The following is a 12,247-nucleotide window of genomic DNA, read 5'->3' on the forward strand; positions in this document are numbered from 1 at the left end:
GATATATGTTAATAAACTGTGTATAAACCAAGTGGAATGTCTCAGCATACAAGCTAATTAATATCCAGTTACTATCTATATATCATGGATATAAAAAGTGAAATAAATTGTCAGTAACAAGCATCCCATAAAAGTTATTTCCTATCTTCCAAAAAGCATAAAGGGTTCTGGAAATATTTACTGGCACAACATAAACTGTTTACAATTGCACAGTGAATGATCTTACTCTGAATCAATGACTTCCTGTTTCTTGTTTTATTCCTCAAGGGAAGGGAAAAAAATGAGTTCATCTCTTGGCTTTAATCGAGTGTTCTGATTCAGCACTGTAACCTACATACGTTTCCTTTTCTCCCTCTCCCCACTGTGATCTATTTTTTAAAGGAACTAAGATCTTCTGTAAGCTAACAGCAGCCCATTAAAATTGTAAATTATAATTATAACATCAGACATTAATTGAGACAAGTTAGACAAGCCTGGGACAATTAAACTTTTTTTGGGGGGAAGGGGTAAATTAATTCTTCACACATTCCAAGGGGCCAGAAAGAATGGAGACAGTTTAAATAAGGAAAGTAAAACTAAGTTTTGATCTTTATATCATGAACTTGATGTCTTTCATTGTATTTAAGATACAGTTCACGGTTTTAGTTTAACAATTTATATAAGCCTCAGTACAGGACAGTTGGATAAGTTTTTTTGTTTTACCAGGATTGTGCAGTTTTCAAAACAGTTCTTGGGGGATTATCTCCCAGCTGCAAAACAAATAATCACTTTGAGATATTAAAGTCTAGTGATATATGGACTATACATGCCTAACCCTAACTCCCAAGGCTTTCAGTCTTGCAGTTGTAACAGTGGTGTTGCATTGAGAGCATGCATGGAGAGATGTCTTTCTTGGAACACTCCCAGCCAGGGGCCATTTTTGAACTTGTCACTAACCACTATACTGAAACATGAAAGAACACCTTTAACTTGGGGAGAGAGGGGGGAAGGTTATGGACTCCTGTATAATTCCAGGTTATAATATAGAGATGGTTTTCTGTTCCCTTGTATATTTTAAAAGGATATTTTCATTGGAGAGAAATCAACTATGGCCCCTACCTGCAGGAAGCACTCCATAGTGAACCCGTTAAGAGGTCCACTAGCTGTAATGAAAAATGGAGAGTGAAGAGTCTGCCCACATCGAGCTCATTGCAGGAGTAGGGCCAAACTGATTGTACAGTGACAGCCCATTGTACACAAAGCACTGTCAAACAGGCAATGCTTAAAAGTTAGTGAAAACCAATCTTGTTTACATTATAGTATATTAAAGTATAACTCCTTATTACAGTAGGAACAAGCTTTGCACACCCTAATAGGATTTGTAAATTGATGGTAATAATCCACACATACTTTATTAGTATTAAGTGGAGAAATTCTTCTAGGGAGAGGTCATATGGCACAGAGTAATCTTAGTGAATAGCATGTGTGCAGAAATCTACTGAGTCACTATGCAGGTCTCCGTGTTTTCAACTTCCCATGGCAGGCAGGTCTTGTAGCACTGCTTTGGTGCATGACTCAGTTACCCCACTGGCTAACTTCATTGTCCCAGAGCAATGGCCTCATCAGGGCCGGCTCAAGCCATTCATGCGCCCTGGGCAACAGGCTCACGACACATGCGCGGCCCCGCCCCAGGCACATGGTGCATCTTACAGCTGCGATCAGGCGCCGCGCAGCGCCTGATGGCAGCTCTAAAGGGGCGCCGCGCGGCGCCTGATGGCAGCTCTAAAGGGGCGCCGCGCGGCGCCTGATGGCAGCTCTAAAGGGGCGCCGCGCGGCGCCTGATGGCAGCTCTAAAGGGGCGCCGCGCGGCGCCTGATGGCAGCTCTAAAGGGGCGCCGCGCGGCGCCCAGGCATGCAGCGCCCCTTTAGAGCTGCCATCAGGCGCCGCGCGGCGCCCAGGCATGCGGCACCCCTTAGAGCCGCCATCAGGCTCCCAGGGCAGCTGCCCGGGCTAGCCCCCCCCCTTAATCCGGCCCTGGGCCTTATGACCCAAAGTGAGGGGCCACTGACACATTATGACGTCCTAATCCTGACACTATGACATCACAATTTGAAGTCATACGATGCCCCCTGTCCTCCCCCAGGCCATTCTTCTGTGACACTGCCTGGGGCCGGGATGAGGCTCCCCGGAGAGGGCCACACAGGCCCCGCCGGGAGCTGAGGGCAAGGGCAGCGGGGGCTGTAGCTCTGCTCTGGGTGGCCAGGCTGGCAGGGTAGCGGTCCCGGAGTCCCAGCCCCTAGGGGAGGAAAGGGGGAGAAGTCTCGTCAAACCTGGCAAGGCTCCGGCTGGCCGCTGGGCAGGAAGGCTCCGTCTCCCGCCTCGCAGCTCCGCGCTCCCCTGGGGTCGAACCGCCGCGGCTCTAAGCGCTTCCCCCGCGCCAGTCCCACCATCCCCGCGGCGGGCAGCTGCCCTTCAGAACTCCATACCTAGGCTGAACGGAGCATGCCCAGTAAGAGCTGCTGTCGCCGCTGCCCTCACTCTGCCCTTACGTGGCTTCGGACGCGGCTCCCGGCTCTTTACCATCATTCAACGGGGGCTCGGGGCCGAATCGCAGCGGGGGGGAGGGGCAGGGGCAGAAATTTACCAGCCTGGGGGGGTCAATTAACTTTCTGGTGCGGCAGAGCAGGGGCTGGAAGGGAAAATCAGGCGGGGGGGGGGGGTGATTGGAGCAGGGTGAGACGGCGCCAGCCCCAGTTCAGGGGTTTTGCTTCACACACAGGGAGGGGCCAGGGGGTAACTGTTACCCAGGGGGTGAGCCCCCCCCAAAGGTGCAAATCCGGGGTGGGGGGCAGAGAGGGTTTCTCTTTTATTTCCCTTCTCAGAGGGACGCGTGTCTGAGCCTAGGGCAGCTTCCTGTGTGCTCTTAAAGGTACAGCTGCAGTAATTGCCTTGTCTCTCCCTGCCGGCCCCTGCAGCCCCTCCCTTCCTGCACTGCTGCAGCACACGGGGCACAATGCTGCAAACACCCCCACGCGCAGCTGTGAGGGAGCGTGTAACACATTTGAAGATTTAAACATCTCTAACCAGTTAATACATGAAGTCTCATCACAGTTCAAATAGCTGTCTTATCTCTTGCAGTGATTCCCTGAATTGCATTCCCATCCTTCTAGTCCAGTGGTCTCCAACTTTCTTAAGGATGAGATCACTTTTTGAATTTAAGTGCAGTCCAGGATCTACCTCAAACCCGAATACTCTTGCCCCACCTCCTTCCCACCCCTGCTCACTCCATCCTCCCTCCCTCCCTCATCCTCACTCCTTTTATGAAGCTTGGGGCAGGGGTTTGGGGTGCAAGAAGGATTCAAAACTGGGGCAAGGGTTTGGAATGCAGGCTCCATCTGGGCACCATTTACCACAGGTGGCTTCTGGGTGGTGGTGCAGAGGGCTAAGGCAGGCTCACCTCTGTCCTAGCCCTGCACCACTCCCAAAAGCAATCAGCAAACTCTCCATACCTGTCCGCCTTTGCTCTGTGGCGGTGGACTACAGAGTGGAGAGAGGGATACCCTGAGATCAATACCCCCCTTTTTCTTCTTTCCACGTCCTGCACAACAAGCAGGAGGCTCCCATGTGTCGGGGGCAGCTCCAAGGTAGAAGGCAGGAGCAACACAGCAGAGCTGAGAGGGGCAACCGAAGTGCCAGCACTTGATAGCCTTCCAGCCAAACCAGGCAGGATCACCTGTCAAACCCCCCTAGTCTGAGGGGTATGAATGAGCAGGTTGGAATTGGGGGGGGGGGTCTGGGCTTGGGGGTGGGAGCTACTTACTTGCTTTCATGCAGCTCCCATAGCTCAGGTCCCCTCTACCACTGCTTTTTAAAATCTAGCTAATTTATGTTGCATTAATTTCTTGTTAACTACAATTAACTGAGAACCTTAATTTTCATGCCATTCTATAAATTGAGAGTTTGCCCTCACCTACACTGCTGGCTGTGTTCACTTTTGGTCACCCTACTCCAAAAAGATGTGGCGGACATAGGGGCTACGTCTACACTGGCCCCTTTTCCAAAAGGGGCATGCTAATTTGACAGGTCGTAATAGGGAAATCTGCGGGGGATTTAAATATCCCCCGCGGCATTTAAATAAAAATGTCCGCCGCTTTTTTCCGGCTTTTAGAAAAGCCAGAAAAGAGCGTCTACACTGGCCCCGATCCTCCGGAAAAAAGCCCTTTTCCGGAGGATCTCTTATTCTTACTTCAAAGTAGGAATAAGGGATCCTCCGGAAAAGGGCTTTTTTCTGGAGGATCGGGGCCAGTGTAGACACTCTTTTCCGGCTTTTCTAAAAGCCGGAAAAAAGCGGCGGACATTTTTATTAAAATGCCGCGGGGGATATTTAAATCCCCCGCGGATTTCCCTATTACGACCTGTTAAATTAGCATGCCCCTTTCGGAAAAGGGGCCAGTGTAGACGAGCCCAGGGAGATTTCCAAGTCAGGAAGTGAAAATGATTAAAGCCCCTGAAAGGTTCTGTGTGAAGAGAGACTGAACAGATTGGGACTGCATCGTGCTGCCAGCAGACAGCCCCTGTGGCATGCCAACGTTACACACAGGGCCGGATTAAGAGGGGGGCTAGCCGGGCAGCTGCCCAGGGCGCCAACCGATGGGGGAGGTGCCTGATTGAAGTGGTAAGGGGCACCGCATCAGGCACCCCCCATAGGTTGCCGTCCACGGGGGGCGGGGCTGCAGGCCTGCTGCCCAGGGCACAAGAATGGCTCGGGCCGGCCCTGGTTACATATAGCAGTGAACAAGCAGTTACATATTGAGGTCTTGGATGGCGGAAGGGACCCACCCTAAGCAGCTCTTCCCTGGTGATGCAGCTCCCGGAGGTGTGAAGCGGGAGCCAGAGCTGGAGCAGCCCATGCCCAGAGGAGACAGTGCCAAGGCTGGCCACAGAGGCAGCAGCATGTGGATGCTGATGATGTGATCAGCGCTTTTTTTGTGATGATACTGCCTAGTACTCAGTACCAGCACCTCCAGACGCAGTACCAGCACCTCCAGTCAGAGCTCAACAACTTTTCCCCTGGAGTATTTCCCCCCCTTTTTTTTTGTACAAAAAAAGCACTGGATGTGATGATGTCATCCTGTAGTCCAGCATGACATATATATATATATATATATATATATATATATATATATATATATATATATATATATACAGGGCTTGACAAATAATGGAATCTACTCACCCATGGCGAGTAGATTACACCCCAGAAGAGCCGGCGCAGAGCGATCTGCGCATGTGCAGAACGATCTGCGCATGCGCAGAGCGCAGATCTGCGCGGCTGGCGAGCGGAGCTCACCGCCGCTTGGCGAGCCCTGTATATATATATCATTATTATACTTCATTATTTAGCTGTACTAGCATTACCCATCCTGTTGTGATGGTAGATGTACACTCAGGTTGGCCTGATGTGTATCTTCCCTCCCTGTGCACACTAAAGAAGGGGGGAAGTCTGCCAACCTTTCCAGAAAATGTTGCTGAAGCCCTGACCACCAGTCACCCCAAAGCTGCAGTTCTTTTCCCAGGCAGCCCTCACCATGGGATTCAGCCCTGTTCTCATGTGGCACCAGCCGAGGGTCTGAAGCTCTTTTGCTGCTGTGGGGCTAAAGCCCTGTTCCTGAGTGATCCCCACCACAGGGCACAGCCCCTTTCTGCTACATGGCTGAAGCCCTTTTGCCCCCTTTGGGCTTAGCACCATTCCCAGGTCCCCACCTCCCCCATGACGGGGCTCAGCCTTGTGCTCAGGTGTCCTCCGCTACTGGGCTGAAGCCCATTCGCTACCATGGGGTTGAGCCCCAAAGGGGGTGTGTGTTTGGGAATGGAGCTGAGCCCTGTGGGATGGGGCCACCTGGGAATGGGACTGAACCCCACGGGGTGAGGGATGCCCGGGAACGGATCTGAGCCCCACGATGGCAAAATGGTTTCAGCCCAGTGGTTTTCTCACTCATTCTGGCATTTTTTAGAAACTTCTTGAGTCTTCCAGTGTATTCTCAAATGTTCTCTGTGACAGACAGCATGACAGACACTTCTCCTTTTATAGATGATCACTATGCAATACATGTCACAGCCCTATTTTTTTTAACTTTAATAGCTAATGCTCAAAAACATTTACGTTCATAGTAGTTACTGGTTTTAGTAATTCCATTTGTGTTTCTATTATATCAATTGCTATGTTGTGCTTTAATTTTGTAAGTTGGAGTTTTTTATTTTATTTTTTATCCCCATTATGTTCCTGAACCAAAACTGATCACAAGACAAAAAACAATTAAAATTCAGGGAAGAATATGCCTAGACCTCTCTAAAAGCTCCCCTAGCCTCTTGTGAATTGCTCCATTACTATATAGAAAGTCCAAGGTAAAAACCACTTTTTGGAGATCCAAAAACCAGAGAAGCATTGCCAGATTGGAAATCTCTGCTGCAGATGATATTGAACCCTCAGCTACATGCACCCCCAAAAGTAATTATCACAACAATTCTGGTACAAAGTCCTCTATTAGTATCCAAAATACAGAAGCTGCCTAATTGTAGTATGAGAGCCTGCAGGCTGTGATGCTTGGGGCTCCCTCCCTTCAGGGGGCGAGCCAGTGCTGATGCTCCAGCCATTGGGTGGTGGAGTGCCAAGGCTTGCTTTCCCTTTCCCCACATTGTGGCACCAGTTTGCCCTGCTGTGCAGGGAGGGGAGCACCTCTAAGCCTCATGGGCTTGGAACCATGTTAGCCACAGGTTGCATTCGGCCCATGGGTGCTGCCTGGCAGGCGGAAAGTGCAGCTCTTTGAACACCAGTGCAGGGAAGCTCTAACTCTATGCTAGATCTATACAGGCAGTCCCCGGGTTATGTACAAGATAGGGACTGTAGGTTTGTTCTTAAGTTGAATCTGTATGTAAGTCCGAACTGGCATCCAGATTCAGCCGCTGCTGAAACTGACCAGCGGCTGACTACAGGAAGCCTGAGGCAGAGTCGCTCTGCCCCGGGCTTCCTGGAATCAGCCGCTGATCAGTTTCAACACGCTGAATCTGGTCGCCAGTTCTTGCATACAGATTCAACTTAAGAACCCCAGGCATCCCCAAGTCAGCTGCTGCTGAAACTGATCAGCAGCTGATTCCAGGAAGCCCGGGGCAGAGCAACTCTGCCTCGGGCTTCCTGTAGTCAGCGCTGGTCAGTTTTAGCAGCGGCTGACTTGGGGACGCCTGGGGCAGAACAGCTTGGGTGCTGCTGGGTTGCTCCAGTAGCGCCGCTCCTCGGCGCTACTGGACCAACCCAGCAGCACCCAAGCTGCTCTGCCCCAGGCATCCTGATTCAGCTGCTGCTGAAACTGACCAGCAGTGGCTGAATCAGGACGCCTGGGACAGAGCAGCTGGGGTGCTGCCGGGTTGGTCCAGTAGCACCCAGAGCGGCGCTGCGGGACCAACTGGCAGCGCCCCAGCTGTTGTACCACAGGCGTCCGGAGCAAAGCCACGGAGCACGGGGGCAGCAGGACAGCCCAGACACGCCGCGGCTGTCCTGCTGCCCGCGTGCTCCGTGGCTTTTCTCCCCGTCTCCCTGGTCTGGGGAGACGTGGCGCAAAGCCGCGGAGCACGCAGGCAGCGGACAGCCCAGACGCACCGTGGCTGTCCTGCTGCTGGCATCCTCAGAGGCTTTGCTCCCGGTCTCCCTGGTCTGCTGGTCTCACCAGGGAGATGGTCAGCAAATCCCGTTCGTAACTGCGGATCCGACATAAGTCGGATCCGCGTAACTCGGGGACTGCCTGTATTCACTTTCAGGCTACCCCACTTGCTTCCACTAGCTAGGAATTGCAGCCAGTAGGAGCTGGAGTGGGAGGCAGTTGCCTGCAAGTGCATGGCTATGTGGAGCCACCTGCACCCTCCCCTCCCCGATCTGTGCTAGGTAATTGCCCCCATCCCTTGCCTCCTCTTCCTGCCCCGAACATGCACCTTTAGCTCTCTCGCTCATCCCCAGCCCTCCCACGACATCTATAAGCCCCATGGTCCAAGAAGAGTTAATCTGGCTCTGGTGGGTAGCATGAGTGAAGTGAAATGAGTGTCCTCCTCTCTCTTTTTTCTTGCTTCTGAAGAGGGGGCCACATCTGTGGGTTTTTTCTCCTCCCGGAGGGTGGGGGCGGCACACACACGGCCTCTGATTGAACCACAGACAAAGCAATGAAGTCAGGAACCACTCATCAAAAATCCCTCTAGACAAGAGTGATAGAATTAAGGAAACACCCCCAGCCTCATCTGCATCGAAGATAGGACAGGCAGACATCTCCATTAGCATACAAAATGGAGAACAGCATGTCCAAAGCATGGACTGTACTGAACTATGGGATACCAAAAGCAGGAAAGCACTGCCTTGTGGGAAATCTCTGCTCCAGATGCTATTGAACTCATGTCTGCACACACCCAGATCAGTAATTATCAGACTCATTGTAATAATAGATACTCTATTGATATCCAAAATACTAAAATTGTATAGATGCATGATTCTCTCTCTCTCAAGGCATACCACCCACAGCCAGGAATGCTTGGTTTCTATTGCCTAGCCTCAACTAATGTACAGCATACTCCCTGAATAGAACAGAATTCACATTTTAATTACCAGAAGAGCCAAAAGCTTGATCCTACCAAACGTCATTGCAAGTTTTGTTATCGACTTCAGTGAGAGCAGACGAAAGTCCAAAATGTCACATCTGTTAAACTGTTATTTTACTCTAAGGCTACGTCTAGACTGGCATGATTTTCCAGAAATGCTTTTAACAGAAAAGTTTTCCGTTAAAAGCATTTTCGGAAAAGTGCATCTAGATTGGCACGGATGCTTTTCCGCAAAACACTTTTTGCGGAAAAGCGTCCGTGGCCAATCTAGATGTGCTTTTGCGCAAAAAAGCCCCGATCGCCATTTTCGCGATCGGGGTTTTTTTGCGCAAAACAAATCTCAGTTGTCTACACTGGCCCTTTTGCGCAAAAGTTTTGCGCAAAAGGGACTTTTGCCTGAACGGGAGCAGCAAAGTATTTCCACAAAAAACACTGATTTCTTACAGTAGGAAGTCAGTGCTTTTGCGGAAATTCAAGCGGCCAGTGTAGACAGCTGGCAAGTTTTTCCAGAAAAGAGGCTGATTTTCCGGAAATACTGGTCAGTCTAGACACAACCTAAAAGTAAACTACATTGTAATATAATACTAGGGGGCTGTGCCCCCTGCTTGCTACACTCGGCAATCCCCCTCTCTCTGCGGGCAGGGTGTTTGGCTGGGAGGAGGGGGCAGGAACAGTCTGGGGGTGCAGTGGAGGGAGTTGTGAGGGGGTTGGGGGCACAAGGTCTCAGCTTGGAGGGCAATGAATAAATGGGCTGGGGTGTGGGGTCTTGACCAAAGGGGGCATGTGGGGAGGCTGGGGGCACCAGGAGGGTGGAGGCCGCATGGCTCCCACTCTTCTGGAGCACTAGGGAGGGGGGGCAGCCATGTGGTTCCTGCCCTCTGAAGTACCGAGGAGAGAGGGGGAGAATGTGTATCTTCCACCCCCCAGAGCACCAGGGGGAGGTTGGGGTTGGCAGCTCAGGGCAGAGGGATGCAGAGTGACATGATGACATTACTCTGTTGTCCCAAAGGAATGTTTTTATATAGGTATATAGAGAGACAAAACCATATAGATATAGCATGTCTTGAAGCTTTGTATAACCTTTAAGCCTGGAAGGGAAGATTTTTTTACAGTAGATTTAGGGCCCTATGAAAATGTTGGCTTATCATAGAATCATAGAACACTGGAACTGGAAGGGATCTTGAGAGATCATCAGTCCAGTTCCCTGCCTGCATGGCAGGAGCAAACAGTCTATGGGTACGTCTATACTGCACGCTTATTTCAGAATAAGCTATTCTGGAAGATATCTTCGGGTGTGTCTACACAGCAAAGCTTATTTGAAATAAGCTACGCAAATTGAGCTATGTCAATTGCTTAGCTTATTTTGAAATTGGGAGCGTCTACACAGCACTTATTTCGAAATAGAGTGTGTGACGGGGTAGCCCTGCCCCGCACTATAACTGAACCTATGGGCAGGGCCCAGCTGGCTGAGAAGATCCAGCTGGCGGAGATTACCCCTCTCCCACGGCCTTGCAAGGCATGTTCACTGGTGAGCCGCACCATAAAAGGCCCTGAGCCAGCTCATTTGGGGCTGATAGCCGAAGGGGAAGGACTGACAAGGCCAGCTCCTAACCTGGAGGGGTCCCCACCAGTGGGACAATGCGACCGCCCCAGCGGCTGTGCCAGCCTTGGACCCAGAGACTGGGGAGAGGTACAACCGCGGGAGAAAGGCGGGGAGGTAGGACGCAGCCCAGGGGAGGGAGGAACAGGCCCCCGAGCGCTCAGCAGGTTACGGGGAGGAACCCCTCGCTGAGCAGGCAGTGGCCTAAGCTACTGCCCATAGGGCCCTGGGCTGCGACCGGGTCCCCCATCCTCCCCCTCTGCACCACCCTGAATCCAGGAGGGCTGACTGGCCTGAGGACTAGGCCACAAGGCCATATTTACCCCAAGAGAGGGGACCTCTAAAGACTGTGCCAAGAGGCTGTATTTACCCCATGAGAGGGGAAATCTAAAGACTGTGCCGAGAGGCCGTATGGGGGAGACTTTAAAGACTGAGCCATTGGGCCAATACGGCAGAGATTCCAACTGAGGGGGAGGCACCCCTCGACAGAGCACTTTTCCTCCGACTTCCCTTACTTCTTATACAATGAAGGTTACAGGAGCTGGAGTAAGAGGTTCTCCAGCATGACAGTCTTTTGACACTATTTTGAAATAACTGCCTTCAGGGTAGATGTGGACTAAGTTATTTTGAAATAATGTTGCTGTGTTGACATACCCTTCCAGAATAGTGTATTTTGAAATAGCATGTCTACACACAAAAAGCGTATGAAAATAGCATTTTGCTATTTTGAAATAGAGCATCCACTCTGATTGGATGCTAAACCGCAATTAAGGTCACCCGGAACCAGTTCAGTCCGGACATTAGGTCAGTAGTGACTTCCTAGAGTTGCTGCCTGAGGCTATCTGAGATGCATGCTTAAAGGGTCCTCTCTGTACAGCCATTTCTCAAATTCTTCTCCTGCTTGCCTACCTCTCTGAGGGTATGTCTACACTACAGCGCTAATTCGAACTAACTTAGTTCGAATTAGTTAATTCGAACTAAGCTAATTCGAACTAACGCATCCAGACTAAAAAACTAGTTCGAATTAGCATTTTGCTAATTCGAACTAGCTTGTCCACACAGAGTGGACCCTGAACCGGGGTTAAGGATGGCCGGAAGCAGTGCCGGCAGGGCATCAGATGAGGACTTAGAACGTGGAGCTGCTGTCTCAGGCTAGCCGAGGGCTGTGCTTAAAGGGACCCGACCCCCACCCCGGACAGACAGTTCTCAGGGGTGCCCCGCTTGCAAAGCAGTCCTCATGGTGCCCCATTGGGATGCATGCCCCTTTCTGGGTACCCGCCACTGGTGCCCAGTCAGGGGACAGGGGCCCCTGTGTCTGCACTCACTGAGTGAGATGGATATCTCTATGCTGGGGCCCAACCAGGGGCACCCGCAAGGAGGCATGCATGGGGATCTCTGGGTTGGTGCCTGCCAGGAACATCCATCCATTTCAGTGTGACAGCTGCCCCTTTGCTGATGCTAGGGCTGCTAGCTATCTAACTGCACAAAAAAGGGACACTCCTGCCCCTTCCCTAACACCACTTGTTCTTACCTACTCTCACTCATTTTCATCAAGCTAAGAGGTGTGGGGGGTTGGTGTAGGATGTGGTGAGCGCTCTTGGGTTGGCAGTGTGGGCTCTGGATTGAGCCACAAAGTAGGGGTTTGGGGTGCAGGAGAGGGTTCTCAGGGGGGGCAGTGGGTTGAGGTGCAGGGCGATGAGGACACCACCTGGCAGTTCTGGCTCTGGGGTGGGACTGGAGATGAAGGATGGGGGTGCAGGAGAGGGCTTTGGACTGGAGGTTGGTGTATGGCAGGGCTACTCAACATGCGGCCCGCAGCCCATTTGTTTGCGGCCTGCGGTGTGGTTTGGGTTTACGTGGGGCTCAACACATGGCCCGTGGATGGGATCCTTTGAACATGGCCTCCACTGGGAACATGTTCCACAATGGCGAGTCAATATAATAGTCTTCTGTTGATATGTGTTTTAGTAGATAAATTCCTGGACTGTCATTGCTCATTAAGTGCTGTCATATGGGTGGAAATCTGATAA

General features: G+C 51.3%; 1 protein-coding gene across 4 annotated transcripts in view; it reads right to left on the reverse strand.

The window, feature by feature from the left end:
- Positions 1 to 2,607, reverse strand: part of PLEKHH2 (pleckstrin homology, MyTH4 and FERM domain containing H2) — a 123,999-nt gene extending 121,392 nt beyond the window's left edge. For 2 of the 4 annotated variants that reach the window (XM_025179013.3, XM_025179011.3), the window contains exon 1: positions 2,311 to 2,564. The gene's annotated coding sequence lies outside the window, so the exon portion shown is untranslated. Of the gene's footprint in view, positions 1 to 2,310 lie in introns of all 4 variants that reach the window. The other 2 variants (XM_075925428.2, XM_025179012.3) reach the window with 2 other exon arrangements.
- Between the last annotated feature and the right edge of the window lie 9,640 nt (positions 2,608 to 12,247).

The sequence above is a fragment of the Pelodiscus sinensis genome, chromosome 3, assembly GCF_052426305.1.
Source record: "Pelodiscus sinensis isolate ZL-2025 chromosome 3, ASM5242630v1, whole genome shotgun sequence".
NCBI classification, from domain to species: Eukaryota; Metazoa; Chordata; order Testudines; family Trionychidae; genus Pelodiscus; species Pelodiscus sinensis.